General features: G+C 45.3%; 1 protein-coding gene across 12 annotated transcripts in view; it reads right to left on the reverse strand.

The window, feature by feature from the left end:
* The window catches only part of LOC121286919 (unconventional myosin-IXb), a 147,840-nt gene that overhangs the window by 93,160 nt on the left and 31,776 nt on the right, over window positions 1-22,904 (reverse strand). The window lies entirely within an intron of this gene.

A 22,904-nucleotide genomic window follows, 5' to 3' on the forward strand; every position in this document is an offset into this window, starting at 1 on the left:
TAGAATAGGATCTTCAACATCCACCTGTTTACCCCTCCCCTTCCCTGCCCCACACCCTGATCTCCCCACCCATGCCACCCCCTACCCTGGCCTGGCCTCTCACACCCCACTCCTCAATCAGATTCTCATTTCACCAAAACTCCGGGCTCCTCTCCAACCAGAGTTGGCAACTCTGACCCCGCCCTGCACACACTGCATTCACCCAGCAGCCTTCATTTAATTCAGTGTGTGGATGTCGTCTCAATCTGAATAACTTTCGTTCTCTTTGTGGTCAGAGTTGCTGCTCTCAGGAAATTCCCAGACATGGAGAGACAGAGCAGCTTGTCGCATGGTCCGGGCTCGGAGTTCTGAGATGCCCCCTGACTCATCCATTGAAAGAGTTCAAGGTGTGTAACGCAGTCAGGCTATTTTAAAATTTAGATCCCTTTTAATCATTACATGCCCTCAGTAATAACAGCCCAGCACAAAATAAAGACTCAAATAAAATAAAAGCCCATCTGGATTAAATTATAAACTGTACGGGGAGGCAAATCAATGACAGGCTTCCCAACGTCCTGCCATTGCCTGCTGCTTCACCACAGCTCTCCAAATATGGGAAAAGATCCCAAGAACACAGAGAAGGACTATACGCCTTCCCCTCCTCCCCTCCCCCACTGATGCCAATCATACTCTTGCTCAGCATCGGAAGTTGAGACACTTCTGAAATAAGCTACAGGTTACAAGGTTTCAAGACTTCAGTTTCCTTATGATTACACATCACCAGTCGCCCGAACCAGCAAGCCTCTAATTATTCTGCCATCAAATTAAACTCCCGTTTTGTTCCAATTCTCTGGGGATGTCAACACAGAACATTTATTAACCCTTAAGTGCCAGCAAGGATTCCTGCCAGAGCAAAACACACATGGGGAGCAACTTGATGACTTGGCTGGTCTATCCTGTGCCAATGACCCCAAACCACCAGGTTCCAGCCACAATGTTTGTCCTCAGCCAGTGGCAGTAATCCAGGGGCTGCAATTGGCTCATGTCAACCTGGTTTAGCTAGTGAAAAAGTAACAGCCAGGCATCCTGTTCCTAATCATCCTCCAGGGCCTCCTATCAAATAATATGTGCGTGTGTTTAGACGTATATGTTGAAGTGCATGTGCGTGTGCACAGATGTATACATGAATGCATTGCCGAGGGTGTGCGTGCGTGTGCGCGCAAACCTGTGGGGATATACTTACAGTTCTCTTTCTTTGCAGTGATGGGGACAGCTACACGACACTCAGTACCAATGCCCACACATTGAGGACAGATACATTTAGCGAGTACAGGGGGGAGCCAGGCTTCTGGGGACGGGGTCAGTAGCTGTGAGAAGAGTGTGTGAGGGGATTGCTGGCAACACAATTTTGTTGCTGTGCATGGCCAGTATCTTTCAATGCGCAAGAGAGATACATACATACGAATTAGGGGTAGGCATAGCCAATTGGCCCCTCGCGCCTGCTCCACCAATCAATAAGACCATGCTTGATCTGAATGCAACCTCAACTCCACATTCTTGCCTACCCCCCGATAACCTTTCACCCCCCTTGTTAATCAAGAATCTATCCATCTCTGTCTTAAAAATGTTCAAAGACTCTGCTTCCACCACCTTTTTTCAGGAAGAGAGTTCCAAAGACTCTCAACCCTCAGAGAGGAAATATTTCTCCTCATTTTTGTCTTAAATGAGTGACCTCTTATTTTTAAACAGTGACCCCGAGTTCGAGCCAACCCCACCCACCCCCGCCACCCCCACCAGGGCCATCTGTCACTTGCTCATGTTATTCTTTCCAGAGTGCTTACCCTGGTCCGGCCATTATCACATTCTGCTTCCTACTCTTAATGTCACCATTAGCACCTCCTTCAGCCAGTGCCACCACCATTAACACCCCTTTGACCTTTTTATGACATCTTTCGCAATCTCCCCTTCGCTGGCCTTCTATCCAGCTTCACCTATTCCACCCCGCTTAAACAGCATATATTTCATCATATTTCTACTTCCCTTTAGCTTTGAAGAGTCATACGGACTCGAAACGTTAACTCTGTCTTTCTCTCCACAGATGCTGTCAGACCTGCTGAGTTTTTCCAGCATTTTTTGTTTTTGTTTCAGATTTCCAGTATCCACAGTATGTTTCCTTTACCCCTAATTTTAGATTCTCCCACAAGAGGAAACATACTCCCCACATCCACCCTGTCAAGACACCTCAGGATCTTAAAGGTTTCAATTAAATTGCCTGATTCTTCTAGACTCCAGTGGATACAAACCTAACCTGTCCAACCTTTCCTCATAAGACAACCCACCCATTCCTGGTTTTAGTCTAGTAAACCTTCACTGAACTGCTTCTAACGCATTTACATCTTTCCTTAAATAAGGTGACCAATACTGTACACAGTTCTCCACATGTGGTCTTATCAATGCCTTGTACAACAGAAGCATAACCTCCCAACTTTTGTAATCAAATCCCCTCACAATAAACAACATTCTATTAGCTTTTCTTATTACCTGCTGTACCTGCATACTAACCTTTTGTGATTCATGCACTAGGACACCCAGATCCCTCTGCATCTCAGAGCTCCGCATCTCTCACCATTTAAATAAGAAGTTTCTTTTTTATTCTTCCTGCCAAAATGACAATTTCACATTTGCTTACATTATGCTCCATTTGCCAGCTCACTTGACCTATGTCCCTTTGTAGCCTTATGTCCTCTTCACAATTTACTTTCCTACGTAGCTTGGTGTCGTCAGCAAATTTCCCTTCATCTAAGCCATTTATATAAATTGTAAACAGTTGAGGTCCCAGCACTGATCCCTTTGGCACACCACTTATCACATCCTGCCAACCAGAAAAAGAGTCATTTATGCCTACTCCCTGCTTCCTGTTAGCTAGCCAATCTTCTATCCATGCCAATACGTTACCTCCTAAACCATGAGCTTTTATTTTCCGCAATAACCTTTGATGTGGCGCTTTATCAAATGCTTTCTGGAAATCTAAGTACTGGCTCCCCTTTATCCACAGCACATGTGACTCCTTCAAAGAACTCCAATAAGTTGGTAAACGTGATTTTCCTTTCGCAAAAACCATGTGAAGGACACCAGAGCTGGGCACATGTTTACAAGCTAAAAGATCGACAGGGACTTTGAAACATTGGAAATGGAGACGGTTGTTGTCATGGTTACACAGAAAGCAAACAGAGGCCTTGTGCAAAGGCAATGACCAACCTCCCAAGAGATAAGAATCAATGAGAGGAATTAAACCCAGTTAAGGAAGACCAACATTCCCTGGTACCTGGGTTCTGAAGGCAGCTCAGAGTTTTCACAAAATAACAGAATTGTTACAACACTGAAGGAGGCCATTCACCCCGTCGTGTCCGCACTGGCTCTCTGAAGGACCAAGTTACATACTGCCACTCCTCCACATGACCCTGCACAATCTTCCTTTTCAGATAATAATCCAATACCCTCTTGACTGCCTCGATTGAACTTGCCTCCACCGTACTCCCAGGCAGTGCGTACCAGACCCTAACCACTTCTTTTGCCAATTACCTTAAATTGATGCTCTCTTGTTCTCGATCCTTCCACCATTGGGAACAGTTTCTCTTTCAATTAAACAACTACTTTAGTTCTGTCTTCACAGAGGACGACACAAATAACTTCCCAGAAACACTAGGGAACCAAGGGTCCAGTGAGAAGGAGGAATTGAAGGAAATTAATATTACTAAAGTAATAGCGCTGGAAAAGTTCATGGGACTGAAAGCCGATAAATCCCCAAGGCCTGATAATCCACATCCCAGGGCACTAAATGGGGCGGCCATAGAAATACTGGATGAATTGGTTGTCATCTTCCAAAATTCTAGAGTCTGGAACAGTCCCAGCAGATTGGAGGGTGGCAAATGTAACCCACCATTTAAAAAAGGAGGGAAGGAGAAAACAGTGAATTACAGACCAGTTAGCCTAACCAAAGTAATTAGGGAAAATGCTAGAGTCCATTATAAAGGAGGTGATAACAGGACACTTAGAAAATATCAATGGGATTAGACAAAGTCAACATGGATTTATGGAAGGGAAATCATGTTTGACAAACATACCGGAGCTCTTTGAGGACATAACTAGCAGAATTGATAAGGGAGAACCAGTGGATGTGGTGTATTTGGATTCTCAGAAAGCTTTTGATAAAGTCCCGCATAAGTGGTTAGTGTGTAAATTAAACCACATGGGATTGGGGGTAATATATTTGCATGAAATGAGAATTGGTTAGCAGATAGGAAACGGAGACTAGGAAGAAAGGGGTCTTTTTCGGAGTGGCAGGCGGAGACTAGTGGGGTACCGCAGGGATCAGTGCTTGAGCCCCAGCTATTCACAATACATATCATGATTTGGATGTGAGAACCAGATGTATTATTTCCAAGTTTGCTGATGACACAAAACTCGGTGGGAGTGTGAGTGGTGAGGAGAGTGTTAAGAGGCTTCAAGGTGATTTACACAATTTGAGTGAGTGGTCAAATAGATGGCAGATGCATTATAACGTGACAAGTATAAGTTATCTACTTCAGTAGGATTATTTAAATGGTGATAGATTGGGAAATGTTGATGTACAAAGGGACCTGGGTGTCCTCTTACACCAAGCACTGAAAGCAAGCATGCAGGTGCAGAAGGTAGATAAAAAGGCAAATGGTATGTTGGCTTTCATTGTGAGGGGACTTGAGTATAGAAGCAAGGATCTCTTACTGCAGCTGAACAGGGCCTTGGTGAGACCACACCTGGCATATTGTGTGCAGTTTTGGTCTCCTTAACTAAGAAAGGATGTACTTGCCATAGAGGGAGCACAGTGAAGGTTCACCACACTGATTCTTGGGATGGCAGGATTGTCATACAAGGAGAGATTGGGCCGAATAGGCCTGTATTCACTGGAGTTTAGAAGAATGAGAGGGATCTCATTGAAATGTATGAAATTCTGACAGGGCTGGACAGACTGGATGCAGGGATGATGTTTCCTCTAGCTGGAGGGTCTAGAACAAGGGGTCACAGACTCAGGATACAGGGTAGACCATTTAGGACTGAGAAGAGGAGAGGAGAAACTTCTTCACTCTGAGGGTGGTGAACCTGTGGAATTCTCTACCACAGAGGCTGTGTGGGCCAAGTCACTGAATATATTTAAGAAGGAAATTGATAAATTTCTAGACTCTAAAGGCATCAAGGGATATAGGGAGAGAGCAGGAGTATGGCGTTGAGATAGAGAATGATTGAATGGTGGAGCAGGCTCAAAGGACCAAATTACCTACTTGGCTCCTGTTTCATTTTCTGAGGAGAACAGTCCTAATTTCTCTAATCTATGGAACTGAAGTTCGTCATCTCTGGATCCATTATGATGAATCTTTTCTGCACCCTCTCTAATGTCTTCTTTCCTAAAGTGTGGCGTCAGAACTGGTCGCAAAATCCCTGTTGAGGCCGAACCAATTTTTAAAAATTATTCATTCATGGGATGTGGGCATCGCTGGCTAGGCCAGCATTTATTGTCCATCCCTAATTGCCCTTGAGAAGGTGGTGGTGAGCTGCCTTCTTGAACTGCTGCAGTTCATGTGGTGTTGGTACACACACAGTGCTGTTAGGGAGGAGAGTTCCAGGATTTTGACCCAGTGACAGTGAAGGAACGATGATATATTTCCAAGTCAGGATGGTGAGTGACTTGGAGGGGAAACTCCAGGTGGTGGGGTTCCCATGTGTCTACTGCCCTTGTCCTTCTAGGTGGTAGTGGTCATGGGTTTGGAAGGTGCTGCCCAAGGAGCCTTGGTGAGTTACTGCAATGCATCTTGTAGATGGTACACACTGCTGCTACTGTGCGTTGGTGGTGGAGGGAGTGAATGTTTGTGGATGGGGTGCCAATCAAGCGGGCTTCCTTGATCTGGATGGTATCAAGCTTCTTGAGTGTTGTGGGAGCTGCACTCATCCATCACACTCCTGACTTGTGCCTTGTAAATGGTGGACTGGCTTTGGAGAGTCAGGTGGTGAGTTACTTGCCACAGGATTCCTAGCATTTGATCTGCTCTTGTAGCCACAGTATTTATATGGCTAGTCCAGTTCAGTTTCTGGTCAATTGTAACCCCCAGGATGTTGATAGTGGGAGATTCAGTGATAGTAATGCCATTGAATGTCAAGGGGTGATTGTTAGATTCTCTCTTGTTGGAGATAGTCATTACTTGACACTTGTGTGGTGTGAATGTTGCTTGCCACTTGTCAGCCCAAGCCTGGATATTGTCCAGGTCTTACTGCATTTGGACATGGACTGCTTCAGTATCTGAGGAGTCGTGAATGGTGCTGAACATTGTGCAGCCATCAGCAAACATCCCCATTTCTGACCTTATGATGGAAGGAAGGTCATTGATGAAGCAGCTGAAGATGGTTGGGCCTAGGACACTACCCTGAGGAACTCCTGCAGTGATGTCCTGGAACCGAGATGATTGACCTCCAACAACCACAACCATTTTCCTTTGTGCTAGGTATGACTCCAACCAGCGGAGAGTTTTCCCCCTGATTCCCACTGACTCCAGTTTTGCTAGGGCTCCTTGATGCCACACTTGGTCAAACGCACCATTGATGTTAAGGGCAGTCATTCCCACCTCACCTCGGGAGATCAGCTTTTTTGTCCATGTTTGAATCAAGGCTGTAATGATGTTTTATACAGATTTAATATAACTTCCTTGCTTTTGTACTCTATGCCCCTATTGATAAAGTCCAGGATGCCGTATGCTTTATTCTTAACCACTTTCTCAACCTGACCTCCCACCTTCAATGATTTATGCACATATACACCTGAGCCCTTCGGCTCCTGCACTCTCTTAAAGATTTGTCTTTCTGTGTTCTTCCTACCAAAATGCATCACTTCACACTTCTCAACACGGGGAGACGGCGGCGTAGTGATAATGTTGCTGGACAGAGACCCAGGTTAATGGTCCGGGGACATGGGTTCAAATCCCGACATTCCAGCTGGTGGAACTTGAATTATGCTAATAAACCTGGAATATAAAGCTAGTCTCAGTAATAGTGACCACTAATCTATCTTAGATCATCGTAAAACCTGATTTGGTCTTTTAGGGAAAGAAATCGGTCATCCTTACCCAGTTTGGCCTACATGTGACTCCATACCCAAATCGATGAAATGGCCTAAAAAGCCACTAAGTTCAAGGGCAACTAGGCATGGGCAACAAATGCTGGCCTTGCCAGTGATGCCCACATCTCGTGAATGAATAAAGAAAACAAATTGAATTTCAACTGCCACTTGTCCACCCATCCCACCAACCTGTCCATTTCCTTTTGAAGTTTTACAACTATCCTTCTCACTCTCAATGCTTCCAAGTTTCAGATTCCCAAATTTTGAAATTGTGCCCTGTACACAAGGTCCTAATATATTAATATATATCAGGAAAAGCAAGGGTCCTAACACTGACCCCTGGGGAACTCCACTACAAACCTTCCTCCAATCAGAAGATCAACTGTTAATGATTACTCTGTGTTTTCTGTCACTCAGCCAATTTTGTAGCCATGTTACTACTGTCCCTTTTATGCCACGAGCTCTAACTTTGTTGTGCGGCACTATATCAAATGCCACCTGGAAGTCCATGTGCACCTGATCAACAGCATTACTCTCATCAATCCTCTGTTACAACATCAAAAAACTCAAGCAAATTAGTTACACATGAATTTCCCGTAACAAATCCATGCTGGCTTTCCTTAATTCACCCACAGTTACCCAACTGACTATTAATTGTGCCCCAAACTATCATTCCTAAAAAACTTCCCCATTACATGGGTTAAACTGACTGGCCTGTAGTTCCTGAGCTTATCGTTACACCTCTTTTTTGAACAAGGGTGTAACATTTGCAATTCTCCAATCCTCTGGGACCACCCTTGAGTCTAAGGAAGACTGCAAAATTATGGCCAGTGCCTCCATTCACTTCCCTCGGTATCTTGGATCCAAACAGTCCTGGTGCTTTATCAACTTTAAGTACAGTCTGCTGATCAAATGCCTATCAATTTTAGACCCTTCACATGTCTGAACTACCTCCTCTTTCACCATGATCTTGGTTAGTATCTGCATCCTTGGTAGAGACAGATGCAAAGTATTCATTTAATACCTCAGCTATGCCCCCTGCCTCCATATGTAAATCCCCTTTTTGGTCCCTAATAAGCCCCACTCCCCCTTTTACCACCCATAGTAATATTATATATGCTTATAGAAGACTTTTGGATTTCCTTTTGTGTTAACTGCCAGACTCTTCTCATACTCTCTCCTCACTTCTCTTTTGTGTTTTTTCACTTCCCTGAACCTTTAATATTCAGCCTGGTTCTCGATTGTATTGTCGGCCTGACATCTGTCATGAGCACACTTTTTCTTCTTCATCTTAACCTCTATCTCTTTTGTCATCCAGGGAGCTCTGGATTTGTTTGCCCTACTTTCCCACCTCCTGGGAATATACCCTGTCTGTGCCTGAACTATCTCTTCTCTAAAGGCAGCTCATTGTTCAGTTACAATTTGCCTGCCAACTCTTGATTCCAGTTGATCTGGGCCATTCACTGAAGTTGACTTTCTGCCAGTTAATTATTCTTACTCTGGATTGCTCCTTGTCCTTTTCCATAGCCAACCTAAACCTTATGATACAATGATCATTGTTCCATAAATGTTCCCCTACTGACACTTGATCCACTTGGCCCAACTCATTCCCATGAACCAGCTCAAGCATTGCCTCCTTCCTCAGTGACTGGAAACATACTGTAGAAAATTTTCCTTAACACACTTTAGGATCTCTTTCCTCTCTCTTCCCTTTACACTATCACTATCCCAATCTATATTCAGATAATTAAAGTCTCCATAATAACTACTCTATAATTCTTGCACCTCCCTGTAATTTCCTTGCAAATTTGCTCCTCTACATCTTTCCCACTAATTGGTGACCTATAGAATGCACTGAGCAATGTAATTGCATTTTTTCATTCCCCAGCTCTAGCCAAATAGGTAGTGTCCCTGACCCCTCTGGGACATCCTCTTTTTCCAGGACTGCAACGTTCTCCTTAATGCACTGCCCAGTATTCTAACTTTATGCATCTTATTCCTCTTTTCTACTTCCATATGCTGGTGCTTATCCCCCTGCGAATTTAGCTTAAACCCTCCCCAACCACACAAGTGAGCCTTATTGCGAGCATGTTGGTCCCAGTCCTGTTGGGGTGCAACCTGTCCTTTTTGAATAGGTGCCTCTGGCCCCAGGACTGTTCCCAACGTCGCAAGAATCTGAAGCCCTCCCTTCTGCACCTGCTTCAAGCCACAACATTGATCTTTGCTATCTTTCTGTTTCTAATCTGGCTAGTGTGTAGCACTGAAGTAATCCTGAGGTTACTATCCTCCAGTTCATCCTTTTTAATTTTCTCCGTAGCTCCTGAAAATCTGACTGTAGAACCTCAATGCCTGCCTTCTCTGTCATTGTGTACGTGTACCACAACATCTGGCTCACTATCATCCTCCTGCAGAATATTCTGTCCCCTTTCCATGATGTCCTTTACCCTGGCATGAAGGGGACAACATACCTTGCATGACTCACAATGACAGTTACAGAAATGCCTGCCTCTGCTCCTGACTATGGAATCTCATATAACAACTGCATTTTGAAAATTCAATCTCAGATTGTGGATGTTGCTGGCAAGACCAACATCTATTACTCATCCCTAAAAGGGTGATGGCAGCCTTCCTGAGCCTGCGTGTCTTGCTAGGTCACTTAGAGAGCAGTTAACCGTGTTAATGTGACACTGCAGTCACATACAGGCCCAGGCTGGGTAAAGACAGCAAGTTTCCTTCAGGATGACTAACTCTTATGAAATAAATTAAGGGACACTTTGACTGTGGGAATGGGGTGGGGTGCTGGTGAGAGGGGCGGTGGGGGTGGGGGTGGAGGGGGTGGGATGCTGATGAGAGGGGTGGTGGGGGCAGAGGGGATGGAGTGCTGGTGAGAGGGGTGGTGGGGGCGGAGGGGGTGGGGTGCTGGTGAGAGGGGCGGTGGGGGTGGGGTGCTGGTGAGAGGGGCGGTGGGGGTGGGGGGAGGATGGTTGCTAATGACAGTGGGGGCAGAAAGCCATAAAGAGAAGAGTGAAGGGTCTTATTACATGCTGCCATTGAGAAATCGCTACCAATATCTTTGAGGAAACTTCAATAGCTCAATTGAGAGGCAAACAATTTGGCATTTAAAATTCTAACAGAGGGCTGAACTCCAGGATGGTATCTCCCGATACCAGGGCACAGGACACAGTGTTGGTGCCTCCCCCATTCGCAAAGAAATGTCTCCAGCTGTACTCCACAGATCACCCATCTTCAGTTTTCCACAGTACATCATGGAGTTGGTTTGAAGGGTTGTGATGGCCAGGGGAATTGTACCAGCTGCTAATCAAACTGCAGAAATGTCAATATAATCCACTCACTGCATCTGTGTCTGTCAGAGCTCTTTCACTGGAGCTCTGGTTATGAGCTCAAATCAATCCCATAATAATTTGTGTCCTTAATCTTGGCTGATTGTTCACTGCAGTATCAGGATGACCAAGCAGCAGTGCCCATCTCTCAGAGGAGACCAAGGTCTGGTCTGCCCTCTCAAATTGGTGCAAAAGATCGCAGAGGCTGTTCGAAGGGAGGGAGATCTCCCGTGTCCTGGGTCAACATTCCTCCCTCAGTCAACATCACCAATTAAACAGATTAATCAATCCTTTGTCTCAATTGAAAGTTCCAAGATTGGGGTTGATCAATTTTGTTGGGTAAGGTGGGGAAATGGAGTTCAGGGTAGAGTGTGATCCAATAGAAATGTGGTAAAGGCTTGCAGAGCTGAATAAAATACTGGTTTTTATTTGGTGTTTGTGGTATCTTGCTACCCTCTTTTTGGTTGTCATGAATGCCTACATAACAACTGCGGGTCCACTTCAGAAGTAATTAATTGTTTGCAAATAGCTTTGGGGCATCCAGACAATGTGAAAGTCATGGCAGAAATGCAAGCTCATTCTTTCCTTCTCTACTCTTATTTCCCTTATCTCTTTTTTTTTCTTATACTTCTTCTTTCCAAATTATTAATGTAACAAAAAAAAGAGATAGACTCAGTTTAATGTCTCCTCTGAAAGACACAGCACTCCCCCAGTACTGACCCTCCGACAGTGCGGCACCCCCTCGGTGCCGACCCTCTGACAGTGCCACACACCCTTGGTGCTGACCCTCCGACAGTGCTGACCCTCCGACAGTGCTGCAGCCCCTCGGTGCTGACCCTTCGACAGTGCTGCAGCCCCTCGGTGTTGACCCTCCAACATTATTGCACTGGGAACTTCAGCCTGGATTTTGTGCTTAAGTTTCTGGAGTGGGACTTGAACACATGGCCTTCTGGAGTCTGAGGTGAGAGTACTGTCCACTGAGGCACAGCTGACACACCAAACGAAACGTCTTACTGCAAGCAGATACATTGTCATTTGGTAGAAACCAGATTAAGAGTGTGTACTACTCCAGCTCATTCCTGGTGTGTTACTGAGTCCTGGGTTTGACACTCAATCAATGCAGGGTAAGCTGCATTCAGCTGCAACAGGCCCCAGTTTCCATAAGTTATGGAGAGGCAAAATCAACTGCTTCTGGTCACCATCCAAAGACTCATAGGAACAGCAGAAGGCCACTCAACCCTTTAAGTTTGTTACACCATTGCAATTGCCAATGTGCGTGTTCGTAAGATAGAGTTTTATTCCACTGTCTCCCTGTGGTCAAATACAGGCAAATCCTGGTGAGACTTGGTTCACTGATAGAGAATGGGAAGAGGAGAGGAAAGCAAATGACAAATGAACTCTACCTGTTACCTCAGCAGCTGAAATAGGAATGTGGTGTGGGGTGGGGTGGGGGGGGGGGGGTGGTGGGGAGGGGGCAGGGGGTGGTGTGTGGGCTGTGGTGTGGAGTGAATGAGACAAGACAATACCCTGAGCAAAGTCTGGAAATTTTGCTTAATCTGGAGGCTTGCACAGAGCTCCACAGTCTCACCCCAATGTTTGCAGTCAGCTTCCTTAGTTTGGAGCTACTTGCTTTACAAATTCTGTCAAATTACAAACTTTAGATTTCTTTCTGACCAGTTTCCAAAGCTTGCTCCCTGGTAGATTCTAAAAATGTTACTCACTGGCCATGTGCTGTTCAGAGACAGGAGAGAGAGTCAGATTTCTGAATTCGCAGCCAACCCTGAGCTCAGACATCAGCTGTGTTTCAAGAGTCTCAGAATGGGCAGGCCCAAGAATTGAATCACACTCTAAAAATAGAAATTTCAGTAACTGGGTGGCGCAACACATCAGACGCTGATCTTTCCCCAAATCCAGCTCAGAGTGACAGGATGGAAAGAAAGCAAGAAAAAACAAACTTGAATTTACTAAAGCTCCTTTTGCCACCTCACTACATCCCAAAGTGCATTACAGCCAGTGAAGTACATCTTGTTCTTGAAGTGCTGACTTTGTTGTAATGTAGGAAACTTAGCAACCAATTTGCACACAAAAAGAACGCCCAAACAACAATGTGATCATGACCAGATAGTCTTTTGATTAATCTGCTCATTATCACATTGTTGTATTGCTACACCAGTTATCACACCTCAAAACAAAGTTCCAAATTGGATGTAAGGTACTTTGGGTTGTCTATCGGCCATGACAGGCTTTATAGAAATGCCTTTCATCTCACTCTTTGAAGGTAAATCCACTCTCATTTCAGACTACTGGCTGTTACTTGAATACAATATGAAGTCACTCTGCTGGAGAGACTTTCCCTGTAATTATTGTAGCGAGTGAGTGAGTGCAGACCATCCCTGGGAACCACTGCAGTCCAGAGTGATCACAATAAACATAAAGATATCTTAAGCCCCCAGCATTCTAGGGGGAGGGGGTGGGGCAAGCCTCAGGATGCATTGGTGTGGAGATGGGGTCAGAACAAAACTGGAGGGAGAGAAGTGGGGGGCTGGAGAGAAGTGGGGGGCTGGAGGAGGGTGGGATGTGAAATTTGGGGTGGGCATTTTTTTCATCCTCTCTCTCTTTGAAGCTAAAGGAATCAGAATTGATGACAGCACTTGGAGAGACATAAATGGGCTGCAATCAGCATAAGGCCTTTGAGTATGTGGGAGCCCAGGAATGTGTTTATAGCAGTTTCCTGCTGAATTCTGTCCTGGAGAATGACCAGTGCAGACAGTGTGATCCAAAGGGGTGTCTCCAAGATGGTAAAGCACACAGTACTCCGGTATAGCATACTCAGGGATCCAAGGTTTGACTAGACATTGCAAGATCCCCCTTGGCTCCCCAGAGTGGGGTTCCAAGCTGGGCACGAGGTTCACGGTGTGGGGGTGGTGTATAAGGATCAAAAATCAAATAAACAAGGTTATAAAATGGGCAGAGGCAGAGATGGGCTCTCCAGTGAGTGGGGGGAGAGGAGAGAGAAAAAGACAGAGGAAAAAGAGACAGAGAAAGGAAGAGAGGAAATGAGAGAGCAAAAAAAGGGGAGAGAGAGCAAGAGAGAGAAATAGAGAGGAAAAAAGAGATTGACTTGGTTGTGAATCAGGCTGAATATAGAAGAACCAGAGGGGAAGTGAAGGAACTAATAAGAAAAGCAAGGAGAGAGCATGAAAAGAGGCTGGCAGTGAACATAAAAGGGAATCCCAAGGTTTTCTATAAGCATATAAATAATGAAAGGGTGGTAAAAGAAAGAGTAAGGCCGATTAGGGACAAAAAAGGGGACTTGTATATGGAGGCTGGAGAAATAGCAGAGGTGTTGAACTAGCACTTTGCATTTGTCTTTACAAAGGAAGAGCTTGCTACCCAGGCCGAGGTGAGAGAGGAGGTAACTGGTACACTAGAAGAACTTACAATCAAGAGGAAGGTGGTTTTGGAAAGGCTATCTTTACTTAAAATAGATAGGTGGATGTGGAGAGGATGTTTCCTCTTGTGGAAAAATCTAGAACTAGGGGTCACTGTTTAAAAATAAGGGGGTCGCCCATTTAAAAGAGAGATGAGGCGAAAATCTTTCACTCAGGGTCACGAGTGTTTGGAACTCTCTTCTTGAAAAGGTGGTGGAAGCAGAGTCTTTCAATAGTTTTAAGGCAGAGGTGGATAGATTCTTGGTAAGCAAGGGAGTAATGGGTTATCGGGGATAGGTGGGATGCAAATTTCAGGTTACCATCAGATCAGCCATTGTAAGGAACATATCTTTTTATTTCTGTTGGACTGTGGATTAGAATTACATTGACGGCAGGTTGAAAGACATGTCCACTGGACCAGGATGAGAGATATATACAATGCTGCAGTCTTGGAACAGAATGTTCCATGAAAAACAGGATGGTGCAGGAAAGGTGTCCTGGACCAAGGGAGCTGCCTGACAACAGCATTTTAATTGGCTCCTGACCAAGTGACCAGGTTTTATGTGAGAGCAGCGCAGAATAGCTCCTAACCTGAAAGGAACAAGATTTAAAACCTCTTTCTCCTGAGTGTGGAAGATTCCAGTAATTCCACAGCAGCAGAAAGTTCCTGGCCTGCAAAGAGAAAACATCTAAAATCTCTTTTCCTCATATCCCTATAACCTGTTCTCTCTCTCTCTCTCTCTTTGAGGAAACAGCTATAAATAGGAAAATGGGAAAACCACTGTTGGAGACATTGAAAAGCAAGTTCTCAACTTGTGAACTAAATACTGAAAGTACTGGAAGATTACCACGTGTCATCAACAAGAACTGAAAAGAATTTGGAAGACATTGATCAAAATCAACCCAATTGAACTCTGTTCTCTGGATTGGTGTTACTGAGCTGTTTCATCCCATCCTTAAGATGCACAAAAACAAGGATTGTGTGTGTGTATAGGGATTTAAGAAGCGGTAGAGTTTAGGTTATAGAGTTAGAAGTTAGCAGTTCATATTTCTTTCTTTTGCCACTGGTTAATGACAGTTTGTTCAATAAACAGTTATTTACTTATTAAGTTTACAAACCTGGTGCTCGTATTCTGTTAACCTAAATTAAACAGTTCGGTAGAATTGGGACAATCTGGTGGTGTGGTCAAACTTTTCATATTTGTGGCAGCTCGGGGAGCAGTGGGGTTCGATACTACAGCGCACTATCCCCAGTGAGTTGTGACACATGATCTTATTAAATAGCGGAGCAGGCTCGAGGGCTGAATGACCTACTCTTGCTCCTTGTTTGTATGTTCATATGTAAGGTACCAGGATCAAATGAGATGCATCCAAGGGTACTGAGGGAAGTGAGAGTGGAAATTGCAGAGGCACTAGTGATAATTTTGCAGTCTTACTTAGACACAGGGGAGGTGCCAGAGGACTGGAGAACTGAGAATGTCACATCCTTGTTCAAAAAGGGGTGCAAGGGTACTACAGGCCAGTCAGTTTGACCTCAGTGGTAGGGAAACTTATGGAAACTATAGTTTGAGACAAAATCAATAATCACTTCGACAAGTGCAGGATAATTCAGGAAAGCCAGCATGGATTCATTAAGGAAAAATCATGTTTAACTATTTTTTGAAGAGATAACAGAAAAGGTTGATGAAGGAAATGCTTTTGATGTGGTGCATATGGATTTTCAAAAGGCATTCGATACAGTGCCACACAATAGACTTGTGAGCAAAATTCTAGGCCATGGAATAAAAGGAAAGTAGGCACTTGGATAAGAAATAGGCTGAGTGACAGGAAACAGAGAGTAATGATAAATAGCTGTTTTTCAGATTGGAGGAAGGTTTGTAGTGGAGTTCCCCATGGGTCAGTGTCGGGACCCTTGCTCTTCCTGATACATACAACCTGCGAGATCCCAGAGTTAAACACCTACAGGCTTTTAACTGACCTCCTAACAAACAAAAAGTTCAGATCTCCAGCCTAAGTAGCAATTACCAGATGGCATTTTCCTCAATGTCAATTGCACTGAAATTCTAAAAGAGACGACATCTACACTTGAACAGAATAGCAATATTCATAGTCATAGAGTTACACAGCACAGAAACAGGCCCTTCAGCCCATTGTGTCCATGCTGGCCATCAAGCACCTATCTATTCTAATCCCATTTTCCAGCACTTGGCCCATAGCCCTGTATGCTATGGCGTTTCAAGTGCTCATCTAAATACTTCTTAAATGTTGTGAGGGTTCCTGCCTCTACCACCCCCTCAGGCAGTGAGTTCCAGATTCCAAGCATCCTCTGGGTGAAAAAATATTTCCTCAAATCCCCTCTAAACCTCCTTCCCCTTACCCTAAATCTATGCCCCCTGGTTATTAACACTTCCACTAAAGGGAAAAATTTCTTCCTATCTACACCCTCATAATTTTGTATACCTCTATCAGGTCCCCCCCCCACCCCCACCCCCACCCACCCCCCGCCAGTCTGCTCTGCTCTAAGTAAAACAACCCCAGCCTATTCAGTCTCTCTTCATAGCTGAAACACTCCAGTCCAGTCAACATCCTGGTAAATCTCCTCTGCACCCTTTCCAGTGCAATCACATCCTTCCTATAGTCCAGAACTGCACACAGTACTCCAGCTGTGGCCTAACTAGCATTTTATACAGTGCCAGCACAACTTCCCTGCTCTTGTATTCTATGCCTCGACTAATAAAGGCAAGTATCCCATATTCTTTACCACCTTATCTACTCGTGCTGCTGCCTTCAGGGATCTATGGACATGTACACCTGGGTCCCTCTGATCCTCTGTACTTCCTAGGGTCCTACCATTCACTATGCATTCACTTGCCATGTTAGTCCTCCCAAAATGCATCACCTTGCATTGTGTGTTCTGTAGTTTCATGTCAGCCTCTGATATTACACCAGGATAAGGCACAGCGTTGGCTATTGAAAAGACAGCGCATTACAGCCAATGTGAATTGCTGTCGCTGTTGTAACAATGCATAGCTCTCATTTGAAATGGCATACGTATCACTCCTGAATTTGATTAGCTGAAACTTGTGTAAATCACAATTAAAGAGAAGCCCAGCAATGAAGAAGTAACATCTTAAGAACAATATTAGAAAGAAAGCCAGTAATTTTGTGCTGATTTTTCTGACTTGTGATAACTTAACCTTTCACCCTGCTATCCCCAGCCTCCAAACTCCCATTCAATGGTCAAACTTCCCTCAACAGCAGCAATTATCCCATATATAACCTCAAGATGGCATCTTCACAGGTACAAGTGACAGTCCCATTTTGATTCAACCACACTTTAACAACTGTTTAAGAGAATGCATGTTACAAACTCTAACATTGCTGCCATTATAAACAGAGTTTAAAAGCAAAAAGCTGCGGATGCTGGAAATCCAAAACAAAAATAAAAATACCTGGAAAAACTCAGCAGGTCTGACAGCATCTGCAGAGAGGGACGTTTCAAATCCATATGACTCTTTAACAGAACTAAGTAAAAATAGAAAGAAGGTGAAATATAAGCTGGTTTAAGGGGGAGTGGGACAGGTAGAGCTGGATAGAGGGCCAGTGATAGGTGGAGATTGCCAAAGGATATCATAGACAAAAGGACAAAGAGGTGTTGAAGGTGGTGATATTATCTAAGGAATGTGCTAATAGGTGACATTAAGGGTAGAAAGCAGGACGAGCAAGGTACAGATAGCCCTATGGGGCTGGGGGGGAGGGGGTGGGGGGGTGGTGTCGAAATAGGCTAAAAGGTAGAGATAAAACAATGGATGGAAATACATTTAAAAATAATGGAAATAGGTGGGAAAAGAAAAATCTATATAAATTATTGGAAAAAGGGGGAATCAGAAAGGGGGTGAGGATGGAGGGAGAGTTCATGATCTAAAATTGTTGAACTCAATATTCAGTCCGGGAGGCTGTAAAGTGCCTATTCGGAAGATGAGGTGCTGTTCCTCCAGTTTGTGTTGAGCTTCACTGGAACATTGCAGCAGGCCAAGGATGGACGTGTGGGCATGAGAGCAAGGTGGAGTGTTGAAATGGCAAGCGACAGGGAGGTCTGGGTAATGCTTGCGGACAGACGAAGGTGTTCCGCAAAGCGGTCACCCAGTCTGCGTTTTGTCTCTCCAATGTAGAGGAAACCACATGGAAAGACCAAACGCAGACTTGGTGACTGCTTTGCAGGACAACTTCGGTCTGTCCGCAAGCATAACCCAGACCTCCCTGTCGCTTGCTATTTCAACACTCCACTTTGCTCTCACGTCCACGTCTGTCCTTGGCCTGCTGCATTATTCCAGTGAAGCTCAACGCAAACTGGAGGAACAGCACCTCATCTTCCGACTAGGCATTTTACAGCCTTCCAGACTGAATACTGAGTTCAACAATTTTAGATCATGAACTCTCTCCTCCAACCCCACCCGCTTTCCGATTCCCCTTTTTTTCAATAATTTATATATATTTTTCTTTTCCCACCTATTTCCATTATTTTTAAATGTATTTCCATCCATTGTTTTATCTCTATCTTTTAGCCTATATCAATCCCTTCCCCCCACCCCACCCCCACTAGGGCTATCTGAGCCTTGCTAGTCCTGCTTTCTACCCTTAATGTCACCTATTCCTTAGATAATATCACCACCTTCAACACCTCTTTGTCCTTTTGTCTATGACATCTTTTGGCAATCTCCACCCATCACTGGCCCTCTATCCAGCTCTACCTGTCCCACCCCGCCCCCCTTAAACCAGCATATAATTCACCTCTTTTCTATTTTTCCTTAGTTCTGTTGAAGAGTCATTCGGACTCGAAACGTTAACTGTGTTCCTCTCCGCAGATGCTGTCAGACCTGCTGAGTTTTTCCAGGTATTTTTGTAAACAGAGTTTAACCTGATCTACATCATCTTCAACAGTCTTACTGGGCTAAATACAAAAGCTGCAGTTGACAACTTCCCCACTGATGTACGATGCACCTCTCTCTAATTCATCGACTAAGATTCCTTGCATGTCCAGTAACATACCTGCTTTGCACAACAGCAATAACTACCATTTGTATAGCGCCTTTCACATACTAAAACATGCCAAGGTGCTTCACAGGAGTATCGTCGAACAAAATTTGCCACTTAGCTACATAAGGAGATTTTAGGACAGATGACCAAATGCTTGCTCAAAGTTTTAAGAAGCATATTAAAGGAGGAGAGATAGGTTCAGAGAGGGAATTAGAGAGTTAAGGGCCCAGGCGCAGCCACCAATGGAGGAGAGATTAAAATTGGGGTGCTCAAGAGGTCAGATATGGAGGAGTACATAGATCTGGGAGGGTTTTGGAGTTGGAGGGGGTTTTAGAGATTGGGGGATTGGGGGGGGCTGGTGGTGGTGGCAGTGGTTGGTGATGAGGCCATGGAGGACGATTGAGAATTTTTAAATCAAGGTATTGCCAGACATAGGGGCAGCATTTGATGCGAGTTAGGTACAGGCAGCAGAGTTTTGAATGAGCTCAAGTTACAGACCTGGAGGTCACATGCCTATAGGAGCTCTCTGCCAACCCCACCAAAACACAAAGATCCTGCTTTTGACAATCTAGAAACCTTTATCTCAGCTACATTTCCATTAAATAAAAGGCGCAATTATTTGGAGATGGAAACTTTCACAGTTCTCTCACAACCTGAGGTCAAAACAAGAAAGTCTCAGATTCCATCTCCTGCTGAACTAGCTGATCTCTGTTAATGTGGCAGTGGTTGGGGGTGGTGGTGGTGGTGGTGGTGGCGGCGGCGGCAGTGGGGGGAGTTGGAAATCAGTCAGGGTTCTCACTCCCAAGCAGTTATCCTGGACTCATATTCCAAAGTACTGTGTTCAAGTGAATACACACAATTAATTGGGTTCATCGATGACGCTCCCCACAGTTGAACAGCTGCTGAGACTCTCAGTCTTGAAGACACCCGTGCCTGGGAGCAGTGCCTGAGAGACAGTCAGAAATGGATGGGGTGGGGGAATGAAATATAAAATGGACAAGATTGTAAATGAGAAACTTAAAACATACACACACGCACACACACATGGATAGGTGGCTGGACGTGGGAGGCTGCTTTGCCCTGACTGCACTAAACACTGACAGTATTAATGAATGCCGGTGCCCCACACTGCAGGTACATTTGCTGACTCCAAGCTGTGTGCACAAGCCAGTTTGTGCAGAGTTATCAAGGAGAAGGAGGGTGAGGGGCCCATTGATTCAGGGCCTTGGGCTGCAAGAGGAGAGTCAGCTGATCTGACACTGGGCTCTTGCATAGAGGATAAAAACAGGAAGGAATTTTTTTCTTCCCCTGAGAGAATGGAGAGTTGCATGCGGCCTGTGAAACCCCCTCCCCCACACAAACAAATCACCAACCACATCTTCTGCTTTATGGCTTTGCACAGAAGAATCTGAGAGAACTGAAAGCACCAGGACAGAGAGAAAAGCATCAAGGCTGCAGTATCAGCTGGGATTCCGGTCCAGGTAGGGGGCTGCCAACTCTTCAGGACTGAGCTGCAGTCTCCAGGATTTAAAGATTAATCTGCAGGGTACTGCAGTGAGCAACTCCTAGGAAAAAGATACCACAGCTGTTCAAGAAAATTGTGCTTCTTTTAAGTTTCTTTGGACAGTTCTGTTCACTGATCGTGAAAATTTCAAATATATAAATGCAGGATGTTTGTTTGACAGGTCAGGTCAGGGGAGGGGGGAGGGGGTCAGGGGGTCAGCGGGGCAGGGAGGGGACAGGGAGGATGGTGGAGGGGGGAAGATGACGGGCTAGGGGAGGGGTGGGTGGGGAGGGAAGGGGAGGGGACAGGGAGAGCGGGGGAGGGGGAGGGGACAGGGAGAAGAAGGGGGCCGGGAGAGGGGGAGAAGAAGGGAGCCGGGAGAGGGGGAGAAGAGCAGGATGGGGTGGCGGGGGGAGAAGAACAGGACGGAGGGGGGAGGTGGGGGAGAGGGCAAGGGAGATGGGGGCGAGGGGGATGGGACGGGTTGGAAGGTTGGGGAGAAAATTCTTCTGGGTACTGCTGGGCCTCAGGAGGAGTAAAGGACCAGGCTCAATTGCAAAATGATTCCTCATCGTTCAATTACCAGGCAACACTGTCTGTCTGTGTAGATTGAGTTAGACAGCCTTACCCTGTGTGTTTAGTACTGAACCAGCATTGTCCTATCGTCCCTGGCTATGATGAAGCTTCTCTAGTCTTGCCCATATCTCAAAGCAGTTTCCTTTGGTTATTTGGACACCAGGTTTTGAACCAAGCTCTGATCTTTACATCAGGCCATTCAGCTCCTTTAAAACCCTGAATCCAAGGGAGAGTCTGTTGGACTGTGTGGTACACATAGCCGCCATCTATTGTTTGTTCCAAAACCAGACACATCAAGACAACAAGAGATACCTGCTTAAAACTGCAGAACTGTGAGCAATCATTGTGAATAATCGCCACCTGCCCCATTCAAATGATACCATTTCACAATTCCGAGATTCCCTGCTGGATTTCCACTGCCATCAAAACTCCTGCTTTTCTCAAATAACCCAATGTGGATCTTTGATTAATTTTTTCTCGAAGTGGAGGATAATCATTCCGAGGAATAAAACAACACAACCCAGCTTCAGGACAACACTCCCAGGACAGGTATAGCACGGGGTTAGATACAGAGTAAAGCTCCCTCTACACTGTCCCCATCAAACATTTCCAGGGCAGGTACAGCACGGGGTAAGATACAGAGTAAAGCTTCCTCTACAATGTCCCCATCAAACACTCCCAGGACAGGTACAGCACGGGGTTAGATACAGAGTAAAGCTCCCTCCACACTGATCCTCTCAAACACACCCAGGACAGGTACAGCACGGGGTAAGATACAGAGTAAAGCTTCCTCTACAATGTCCCCATCAAACACTCCCAGGACAGGTACAGCACAGGGTTAGATACAGAGTAAAGCTCCATCTACACTGTCCCCATTAAACACTCCCAGGGCAGGTACAGCACGGGGTTAGATACAGAGTAAAGCTCCCTCTACACTGTCCCCATGAAACACTCCCAGGACAGGTGCAGCACAGGGTTAGATACAGCGTAAAGCTCCCTCTACACTGTCCCCATGAAACACTCCCAGGACAGGTGCAGCACGGGGTTAGATACAGAGTAAAGCTCCCTCTACACTGTCCCCATGAAACACTCCCAGGACAGGTACAGCACGGGGTTAGATACAGAGTAAAGCTCCCTCTACACTATCCCCATCAAACACTCCTAGGACAGGTGCAGCAAGGGGTTAGATACAGAGTAAAGTTCCCTCTACACTGTCCCATGAAACACTCCCAGGACAGGTACAGCACGGGGTTAGATACAGAGTAAAGCTCCCTCTACACTATCCCATCAAACACTCCCAGGACAGGTACAGCACGGGGTTAGATATAGAGTAAAGCTCCCTCTATACTGTACCCATCAAACACTCCTAGGACAGGTACAGCACGGGGTTAGATACAGAGTAAAGCTCCCTCTACACTATCCCCATCAAACACTCCCAGGACAGGTACAGCACGGGGTTAGATACAGAGTAAAGCTCCCTCTACACTATCCCCATCAAACACTCCTAGGACAGGTACAGCAAGGGGTTAGATACAGAGTAAAGCTCCCTCTACACTGTCCCCATCAAACACTCCCAGGACAGGTACAGCACGGGGTTAGATACAGAGCAGGGTGCCCTTTGCTCAGCCCCAGTAACTTTCTAGATGCCAACTTCAAAAACTGCCACCCCATCTCCTGTCCCAGTCTTAGGGCCTCTCTGAATGAAGGTGCTAAATAAGTAGCACTTTTTCACTGGTAATTCTACATGAACAATGTTGAAAGCTTGTGAACTGTTATTTCAGTGAGAACCGGTTATTATAGAGTAAAAAGGAGACACTATTTCCAGTGGCAGGAGGTGCAGGAACATCGACACTGATTGTAGATAACTGGCAAAAGAAGCAGAGGCATTTATT

This window comes from Carcharodon carcharias, chromosome 14 (assembly GCF_017639515.1).
Source record: "Carcharodon carcharias isolate sCarCar2 chromosome 14, sCarCar2.pri, whole genome shotgun sequence".
Taxonomy (NCBI): Eukaryota; Metazoa; Chordata; class Chondrichthyes; order Lamniformes; family Lamnidae; genus Carcharodon; species Carcharodon carcharias.